Raw genomic sequence first — 10,328 nt, forward strand, 5'->3', positions numbered from 1 at the left:
CCCCCCACTCCCCCCCCAGGATCCCCCCAGTCCCCGTTATGTAAGTTAAGGCCGCCTGGCCCCTTATGTCTGCGTCCGTCCCCCCCCACCCCCAGCCGCCAGCACTCACCGCGCTGCGGGCAGCCGCCTCCGGCCGGCTGGCCCGGAGGAGGGGCGGCGAGCGGGCAGGCGGGGAGGAAGAGGAGGAGGAAGAGGAGGAGGAAGCCGTGAAGTCGTCCTGCCAGCCCCGCTCTCGGTGGCTCTGCGCGGCGGGGCGGGCGGCAGCCTCCCCCCTTCTGCCTCCCCGCCCGCAGCCTCCCTCCCTCCCTGCCCCGGCCACCCCAGGCCTCTCCCCCGCCCTCCCGGCGCGCTGCACCATGGGATGCGCGGCTGCCCTCTCCCTCCCCGCACTAACATGGCCGCGGGGAAGGAGGGGAGGAGAAGGGGAAGGGAAGGGGGTCCGGCAGCCTCCCCTCGCCCCCAGGAGGGGGAGAGCCCCGCCTCGCCCCGCCCGCGCAAGCGCAGGGGCCTCAGGTGGAGGCAGCCCCTTCCTAGGGGGCTTCGAGGGATCAGTCCTTGCTCCTAGCCCTCTAGGGCACAGAGGGTTGGGGGGGAGGAGGGGGAAAGGGGGTGAGGTTGCAGAGAACGGAGGTTTAATCCTGTGTCTTCCCTCCTGAGTGTCAGCTGCAGGTCTCCGCGCTCAGCTGGTGTTCTCAGTGTGTTTGTGTTAGTTTTATTACAATAAAAACACTGAGTGGCTGGAGCGTGTACAAAGAAAAGGCATGAAGCTGGTGAAGGGACTAGAAAACAAGGCATGAGGAGCAACTGAGGGAATCAGGGTTTAGTCTGGAGAAAAGGAGGCTGAAGGGAGACCTCGTAGAATATCCCGAGTTAGAACGGACACACAAGGATCATTGAGTCCAACTCTGGCTCCACGCAGGTCTACCCAAAAATTCAGACCATATGACTAAGAGCACAGTCCAAATGCCTCTTAAACTCCTGACAGGCTTGGTGTCGTGACTACATCCCTGGGGAGCCTGTTCCAGTACGTGACAACCCTCTCAGTGAAGAACCTCTTCTGTTATCCAGCCTGAACCTCCCTTGTCACAGCTTGACTCCATTCTCTCGGGTCCTATCACTTGTCACTAAAGCGAATAGATCAGCACCCGTCCCTCCACTCCCCTGTTGTGAGGAAGCTGTAGACCGTGATGAAGTCTCCCCTCAGCCTCCTCTCTTCCAGGCTGAACAGGCCCAGTGACCTCGGCCACTCCTCGTACCCCTTCCCCTCTAGGCCCTTCACCATCTTTGTAGCCCTAACCCCATTGCTCTCTACAACTACCTGAAAAGCAGGTTGCAGCCAGCTGGGTGTCAGTCTCTTTTCTCAGGTGACAAGTGAAAAGGCACAAAGAAACTGCCTCAGATTGTGCCAGAGGGGGTTTAGATTAGATATCAGGAAGAATTTCTTCACACAAAGGGTGGTTAGGCACTCGGACAGGTTGCACAGGGAAGTGGTGGAGTCCCCATCTGTGGAGATACTTGAGAGATGTTTTACGGATATCATGCTAAGGGACATGGTTTAGTGGTGGACTTGTAGCGTTAGCTGATGGTTGGGCTTGGTGATCTTAAGAGTACCTCATCTTCTCACCATCTCACTGGGCACAACAGAAAAGAGACCGTCTCCGGCCTCACAGATATTTATACACATTGAGGAGGTCTTCCCTCAGTCTTCTCTTTTCCAGGCTAACCAGGCCCAGTTCTCTCAGCCTGCTCAGCCTAATCACCTTCAAGCCCTGGCAGGGCATCAAGACAGAATATATTTTTTCAAGGAAACACTTAAGTGTGGCCACAGTGTTTGCATGCTTGTCAGTCACAGAGTGTATTTAACAACAGAAGTCTGAAGCAGTCATTTAAAAAATCCTTATTATTACATCTCTTGCCTTTAGTGTCAGTTGATCCTGAGCAGCACAGGCAGACCCAGACTGTGCAAGTCCTGAGTTCTCATCTCTGTGGAAGTTGCCCCTGTGTCTGGAAATGAGAAGTAGGATGCTTCAGTGGGAGTGTATCTACAGATGAGCTCGTTGGCTGAGTTTTCTTTTTCATCGATGGAGCACCAGTCAATAAAGTCAATGGAATTTAGGATGATGACTCATCAGATCAAACATCGGTAGTTTACTTTAGGGCAAGACAAGTCATGCTCTAAACCTCACTGACTGGGTTGATTAGCTTTCCAGGTACTATAAGGAAACAAGGGAGCCATGCTAAACAGATAGATGCCTAGATTGTAAATAGCTACTTCAAATCAGGTGAATCCCAACTAAAATGTCCCAAGCCCCTATGGAAGCCAATCTATCAGGTAAGCTCTGAACGCCATACAAATGCATTTTGAGCACCATATAAAAATAAGTCCTAGAAACTTTTAAACACAGGTGCAGCGTTACTGTCAACCTTTTATAGAAGAGCTGGGCCATTAGATAGGCTGCCAAAAAAATGGGAGACGCAGTGACTTCCTTAGCTCATGAGGTTTGTACATGAATCTGTCGGTCTCCTGGGAGTCCTTGGCCCAGCAGGCTGTAGGCTAGACAGGATAGCTGATACACTCTACCCTTTCAGCTGAAGCTGGACCACTATGCAGAAATGAAAGAAGGAAGGAAGGAAGGAAGGAAGAATGATTTCAGTTATTTTATAATTATTGGTCTGGGGATCACTATTGATGCTCATGCCAAAAAAGGTAGAAATGCGCTAATTAAAATTACTGATGACAGAAAGTTGGGAGACATCAATAAAGAGGATGTTCACAGTAACACGCAGGAAAAAATTGAATGCTCTTGGGGACTGGGATAGTAAAAATTGAAGGAAATGCATGAGTAAAAACAGAAGCGTATTTTGTGTAGCAGGCAGGGAAGGGAGTGGAGGTACATTACTGGAAAGGGAAAATAGTTCTTCATAAATTTTTATGATATTTTTACCAGTGATAACAGGGAATTGCACTAAATGACCCTCCAAGCATTTGATCCCAATTATTGTTTCCTGTTGTCTCAGCCTTCATCCAAAGATGTCATAGTGCACTAGCCTCCAAACAAACTTGTGAAGAGGATATTGTTATTGCCATTTTTTACAGTGGTAAATTGAGACAGTATTTGAGTTGCCACATTCATGCATTGTTCACTAGCTGATCAGGCCTGAAAGCAAATAGCTCCTCTCCAGGGCTGTATCTGTAGCGTATAAGATAGTAGCAATACATAATTCCCATGACACATAGTACATCCTATTGTTTTGATACACTGGTTTAATAAACATTCTTGGTTCAGGTAGCTTTTCAAACAAATACTAATACATTATGACTAATAAATGCTCTATTATCTATCCTCTAATAAATTATGACTATTCCTGAGTATTTATAACTTCATCTTCTGCAGATTCTCTGGGAAACATCAGTATACCAGTTCTCCCCACTTTACAGATGCAGTACTCCAAGTGAGGTCTCACGAGAGCAGAGTAGAAGGGGACAATCACCTCCCTTAAACTGCTGGCCACACTTCTTTTGATGCAGCCCAGGACATGGTGCTTGTATACAATGTGCAAGCGCACATTGCCAGCTCATGTTGAACTTCTCATCAACCAAAACCTCTCAGGCTTGTCCAGGTCCCTCTGGATGGCATCCCTTCCCTCCAACGTGTTGACCACATCACACAGCTCGGTGTCATTGGCAAACTTGCTGAGGGTACACTCAATCCATTATCCATGTCGCCTACAAAGATGTTAAACAACACTGGTCCCAGTACTGACCCCTAAGAAACACTTCTCATTACTGATCTCCACGTGGACATTGAGCCATTGACCGCAACTCTTTGAGGGTGACCACCCAGCCAATTCCTTACCTGAGTGGTCCATCCATCAAATCCATGTATCTCTAATTTAGAGACAAGGATATCGTGTGGGATGGTGTCGAATGCTTTGCACAAGTCCATCAGTTGCTCTTCTCTTATCAACCCTGCTGTAAAAAGCCACCAAATTTGTCAGGCATGAGTATCAAATTGATGGTTTCTACCAATTCCTGAAAAGTGTTTGTTTTATATCCTAGTGAAATTACTTTTTGTTGGCTTCTCCTTGCTTTGTCCATCAGCAAAATATTTATTAAAACAGAAGCGTTCAGCAACATGCCTATTTTAATAAAACACTTGATGGGAAATTGTTCTCACCTTACAGAATGCAATTTCTATTCAACTGTAGAAGAAGTTCCATAAAAGTTGTTGACTGAAGCTCTCAGCAGGGAGAGGGGAGCTATGTTCAAGTTTAAATCCAATGACAAGTTAAACAGTTAACCCAGAATAAAAGCTTCAGCAGAAATTCATCACACATTATCAGGATGATAGTCATGGTTTCTGTATGGACAATAAGGCATTAGTTTTCAGATCTTTGCTGTTTGTATTTGCCTTTTTTCCCCCCTTAACTCCAGATTCTCATCCAAAATAATAATTGCATCTGAGAAAGACAGGCACTTCAGCAGTTCACCCATCCTTCCTACTGAGAAAACAATGAATATCTCTCTGATTGGATCTGTTTTTCTCAACTGACTACTGGAGTGTTGAGGTAATGAGCCTAAATCTTTACACAGATAACCTTTTATGAGGTATGACTTGCACCTTGGGCTAAGATTCTTGTTTTCTTCTATTTCTTGAAAATTTGTACAGAAAAGTAAAATACTTTGCTTGCCAGCTCTGTCTCCACAGAGGTTGTTGATAGGTGGAAATGAGACTGTCCTCTGTAAGTCATTATTGAACAATTAATATTGAGGTAAGGCATTCAGTTGAATACTAATGTTATTATTTGTCTAGTCCACGCCATTATCTCATTCAATTTACAGCAGTTATTAAACCTGCGCTGCACTGGTATAAACAAAAAGATAGGAAACTTCATTACAGTGTAGCATGTATTGTCTTTTATTGAACGATGGAGCTGGGGTAATAGCTTTAGAAAGACCCAGTCCTTTCCGGTGTTTTGGAGCACAGCTGCAGTCAGGCGTCTTCAGCTTTTCTGCAGGATGGTAAATATTCATTAAAGCAACCAGAGTGATCAGGCTTGCGAGAGACAGGTAGCTCTGAACTGCAGGGCTAATTCAAGCTGTGACAATGCAATGCAGGAGGATTTAGAAAAAAGGAGAAAACGGCAAGACGTTAAATATTTCACAAAATACACAGTTACGTCCTTCATCATAAGAGGAAAAAATGCTTTTTAAAATCTTTTGAATCAACCCTAGATGAAGAAGTCTTCAACTGCATACACAGGGTGTCTACTCAGTACTCTGACATTGGTTAAATAAAAGTAGGTAGTAAATACCTGTTTTATAGGGTAGATATAGATAAAATGACAATGCCCATCTTACAGAGCTGCAATCTGCTGCTAACCCGATGCTGCCTTTTTTTTTTTTTCATGTGAGATTTTTCATTTTTCATCAATAAGGTCATTGTCATGGATTAGCTTGAGGGGGCAGGTCCTACGTTTACCAGTGAATAATTTCACACAGGTGGAGGATGAGCGTTACAGGAATTAGGGGCACAGTGGTATGTGCAGCCTGAGGGTTTAAACCACCAGTCTTGCACAATGTAAGGCATCAAAATGAACATCTTCAGCTTCTCCCTTAATTAAGAAAAATCAGCAAAACATTACATTCGCATCTCTGGACAGTGTCTAGAGTAGAAACTGAATGAAAGGGCAGCAAAAGAAGGATTTCTGATTTATTAAAAAAAAAAAAAAAAAAAGTAAATAATTTAGTAAAAATAATAATAATAAAGAGAACCAAAGGAATTCTTAAGGACAATTCCAAGGAAAATTGACATAACTACACAGGAATAGGAAGGGAAAATTCAGGTTGAAAATTTGATGTGGAAAAAAGTAATTAGTGGCCGGGGGACCCTCTTGATGAGTTGCCGTTATTAACTACAACCTCCAGAGCAAATGTTAATGTCTTAATTAGAAGCACAATAATAATCTCCTAGATTTCCCAATGGGAAACAAACAAACAAACAAAAAACATTTTTCTACCATTTTGATGCCTTTAACTATGTTGCATGCTTTTCTCAGACAGACCTGGAAGAGAAGGGGGACTGAGGAGTGCGTGCTTTTGGGATACTCGGGGTTGGAGCAACAGAGCCCTTGGTGGCTTTCCCAGTGAAGGTACAGCCTTCCAGCTCCAACCAGCCCACAAGCCTGATGTTTGTAGTTGTCAAGCTGGTCTTAAAACACCTCATTTTTTTTTTTATTTTGTCCTCGTGCAGTCCTGGTTCTTTGTTATTAATCAGATCGAGTCAGCCTTCTGCAGAAACTGTGACAGCGATGTCATCACTCTGTTCTCTGTCAAATCCCTCCCCAAATCCCTGCAGCTGCTTTGGTAAGCTTACACTTCTCCTGTAGAGCCCCTTGATGTGTAAAATGTATGCCATGTTTTGATCAAAGGAGTTCTTGTACTTAATGCAAATTTCAGCACACTTCTGGCAGTCAGATGTGGATGTATAGATCTAATCCTCCCGATCGCCGGAGCGACACCGGACCCGTGGGACAGCCGTCCAGCCAGCAAGGAAGTCAGGGGTGGCTGCTGAGGAATAGTCTGACTTCCTTAATTTTAAGACTCAGTTAAGCCTTATCTATTTCTGATAAGATTAGCTAATATTACTTCTGGACACCTATGGTGGTCCAGTCTAGATGACCACCTTTGAGAAAAGTTATCCCTTTTTCTTTTATTTATTTCTCAGGATTTGAACAAATGGAAAACAAAACAAAACAAAACAAAAAACCACTTTCCTTTCTTCAACCCTTGCTGTTGTTTAAGTGACATTTTAGACATCTGAGAATAATTTTCTGTAGATTTATTTTCAAACAGGGAAATGCGTTAAGTAGGAAGACTTTTTTTTTTTGGGTGTTGATGATCTTTGCTGGCCAGTCTCATATTCAGTGAATGATTTTTGCATTTTTGTGAGTATTGAGTCTTTTAATACTTCCCTTATTTTCCACTCTGTTTATTCAGTTGTAATATCTACAGCTTTGTTCCGAACCTGATTTTTAATTCTAGGTAGATGGACTTCAGGGACTTTGGTGCCATTTTGTTTTTTTGTTTGTTTGTTTGTTTGGATTTTAGGAATGGTATACAGGACTGGTGCTTGTTCCATATGCCTTTCCTCTGAGTTTTAGGGTTCTCCCCAGCCTCCCTAAAGCTGTGGCAAATTCTTTCTGTGCACTCCCACAACAGACTGGTGGCTAGGGTCTGCAGTTGCTCCTCAGGACCGAAGTTATCTTTGGCTTTGATAGCTGCATTGCAGTGGTGAAGGAGACACCTTCTAGAGCTTAGTTCTGGGGTGGGGCAAATCTTCTGATCCCGTATTCAGAGACGATCCCCTTGCATTACATTTTCCTCTTGTTAAAAAACGATTACTTTAAGTTATGGTCAAGATATTGCTGACCTGCATGAATTTATTCTACGATTGCTGCACTGGGAGTCCCTGCTGTCTGAATGAAGTCATTATTTGGGAACCGCTGAATAAATGACCTCATAAGTTTAAGTCAGCCTGAAGGAGCATATCTAGGTAGAAGGCTACTGTTATTCCTCTATTTTTTTTTAACCTGTACTGCTTTGAAAGCTGAAATAAAAATAGAATTTAAAAAAAGACTGTGATTTTCTTGAATTCACGTCCATGCTCTTCAGTTGCCTAATTACAAAATGGTAATTTACTATCACTTAGGATACGGAAGAGAAAGGATACCACTCATGCACAAAGTTTTTGAATGAAGCCTCAGCAACAGATAAAATGTGGAGTTAATTATCGTAGCAGTTATGTTTACAAGATGGTGATGCGTCAGAAAATACTTTATTTGCAGGACTGTCCAACTCACAAATATTTTATTCTGTATCCCTTCAGTGCTGACTGACGTTCACTGAAGTGTATGTACTTGCAGTATATCGGTGAAGAGAGATTTTCTGTAGTGTCCTTTTTGCCACCAGACACATTTAGTTCTACCTACTGGTTTTCTCCGTACAGGCTCAACATCTCTGCCTGTTTTGAAGGTGCTCTATGAAGTACCTTAGAGTCTGACTACGGCAATGCTACATCTGATTTTCTGTACTTTGTAGGAAAAGTATTGCATCCAAAAAGAGAGAAAACCTTTGGCTGGACTTAAATCAGCATGCTTTGCTTTGGAGGACTAAGTGAGTTGATTACGGCACCTTGTAGGTCCCTTCCAACCCAACTCTTCTCAATAACTCCTGAAGAATAGACCACATTCTTTAACAGTTATGTTCTTCTATATCCTCATGTTGTGTGCCATTTTGGTTTGATATAGCAAGCACTGGAAAACACAAATACTTCTCTCGTGTTCCTTCATTCTGAAACCAATTTCTGTAGCAGGAAGACTGCATGACGTTTATTGCTCTTTGTGGCAATCTAATGTTGTTACAAAGACACTAGAAGCTATAGAAAAGCAAACTGATGGCAGTTGAAACATCTATAACACATCTTTGAATAGAAATTTGTTCTTGAAAATGTTACTCTACTCGAGAAAGAGTGTAATAGTTTTAATTTTTATTGAACCAGTTAAAAATTGTGACTATCTAGCTTGGAAACAGAATATTGCATTGTGTAAAGGCTGCTTCAGAAACAGCAAGAGACAAAAACCAACAGCAAATGTACTCAGTAATGGCTTTCTCTTTCTCCAAGAGCCAAACATATCTTTCTTTTGGACGCCTGGCTCTCTAGAAAGCTATCTGGCTGTTTTGGTATGCAGGGAAGGAAATGGCCTCATAAATCAGCAGTGGACCATTCCTTATTTATTTAAAAATGTATTTTTTGCACATCACTATAAACTTTGTAAGAGTATTACTTATCAGCATAATAAACATAGAAGATATGCCAACAAGTTTACGAGTTAGAAGAACAAGCAGTGCAGTGTTAGGCTTTTTCTGCTATCAGCTTCCCGTGGGGTTTAATGTCATTTAGGGTTTTGATGCCCCCAATTCCAGTCTGTAAATTAGGTGTGGTAACTCCATAGCTAGGAAAGACACTGGGTGTCACAGCTAGGAGGATGAAGCTGTTTGAACGTTCAAGATCAAGTGTAGAAGCTAGGCTTTCTTCTCTTTTTACGTACAGTTGTTGTTTTCCCAACCCTCTTATCTGTAGCTTAGAAAAACAATTCTACAGTTCCAGGGACGAAGTGGCGTTGTGCGTAACGGAGGAGCAAATGTTTCCTTACTGGTTTCTTTTGATGTTGCTAGATCAGCTCCTCTGTCGGCCTTTTTTATTTGTTGGTGTTAATTATGTACCAAGCAGGTGCCAGAAATATAGATGTTTTTCAGTTCCTGATATTAGTTCCCCCAATGCTGTCTTTTGCTATGATTTAAATCAGGGATGTGTCTGGAATGCAGGAAAAAATAAAGGCTGTTAAGATGTTTGAGAGATTTCATGCTTAAAAAACAAATTGTCTTTAGAAGTACTTAGTGGTTCCCCTTTGCTGTAGTGAGCAGAGCCCTGCAATTTGTTTGAAAACAGAAACTCACAGGCGTTGAGGTTAGGAATAGAAATAAAGTTCATTGCTTCTAGCCAGGTGCCAATGAGAATCTTAATATTTGCAGGCAATGTTATTTTCCTTAAGTTTTGCATTGAACATCATATGTCGATCTTCTGAGAAACATAAGATATTTGGGGAATATTTGTGCTTTTTGTCATTCTTATGATTTAATAAGAAAAAAAAAACGCCTTGAGCACATCAAGGTGTTACCCTGACCAGCTCAGAAGCTCTGAAGCAGCAGCAAAGCCACCAGTTGAAACGTCTGGGTAGGCAAAAAAGCACCATACGCTGTTTGCAGCATTTCTTCCAGATAAAAGAAGGTTTGCATGGCTCTGAGCCTTTTTCATTTCCCCCCTCTCCAGCCTTGTTTGGAGCAAACATGCCCATTGCTTCGCGGGATGCAACACTTCCAAAAAGCCTTCCCAAAAGATAGAGCACAACTGATCTGAGCAAGGCATCTGTAAAGAGCAAATCAAGTCAAAGGAGGGGAGAGTGTGCATCATCTCATCTTGAATTATATGTCTGCAGTCACCTGAATCGTGCTCTGAACTTACTGATTAATTTTTTTATGGACCTTCTTGGGTGCTTGGAGCATCAGCTAACTACAGAAACTGAAGTATGGGAAATTAATACCTATATTTTAGGATCCACTCCCAAATCCATAAGCAGAGTCATCTGAAGGGGTGAAACCACAGAAGGTACAAAGGCAGTACATGTGCTATCACATCTGCTGTGCCTGCCTCATGCTGGTCTGCCACAGCGATGCTCCGGCGGCTGCAGGTGCGGGGTGAAGGTGC

General features: G+C 43.1%; 1 protein-coding gene and 1 long non-coding RNA gene across 3 annotated transcripts in view; both read right to left on the minus strand.

The window, feature by feature from the left end:
• Positions 1-274, minus strand: part of PTK2 (protein tyrosine kinase 2) — a 197,262-nt gene extending 196,988 nt beyond the window's left edge. For both annotated transcript variants that reach the window (XM_035318397.1, XM_035318396.1), the window contains exon 1: positions 110-274. The gene's annotated coding sequence lies outside the window, so the exon portion shown is untranslated. The remainder of the gene's footprint in view (positions 1-109) is intronic.
• Positions 275-4,899: 4,625 nt separating this feature from the next.
• LOC118162928 lies at positions 4,900-7,063 on the minus strand. Its single transcript, XR_004748720.1, has 2 exons — positions 7,029-7,063; positions 4,900-5,100 (listed from the first exon to the last, which is right to left on the minus strand). It is a non-coding gene; the product is annotated as an uncharacterized LOC118162928 (long non-coding RNA).
• Positions 7,064-10,328: the final 3,265 nt, after the last annotated feature.

This window comes from Oxyura jamaicensis, chromosome 2, assembly GCF_011077185.1.
Source record: "Oxyura jamaicensis isolate SHBP4307 breed ruddy duck chromosome 2, BPBGC_Ojam_1.0, whole genome shotgun sequence".
Taxonomy (NCBI): domain Eukaryota; kingdom Metazoa; phylum Chordata; class Aves; order Anseriformes; family Anatidae; genus Oxyura; species Oxyura jamaicensis.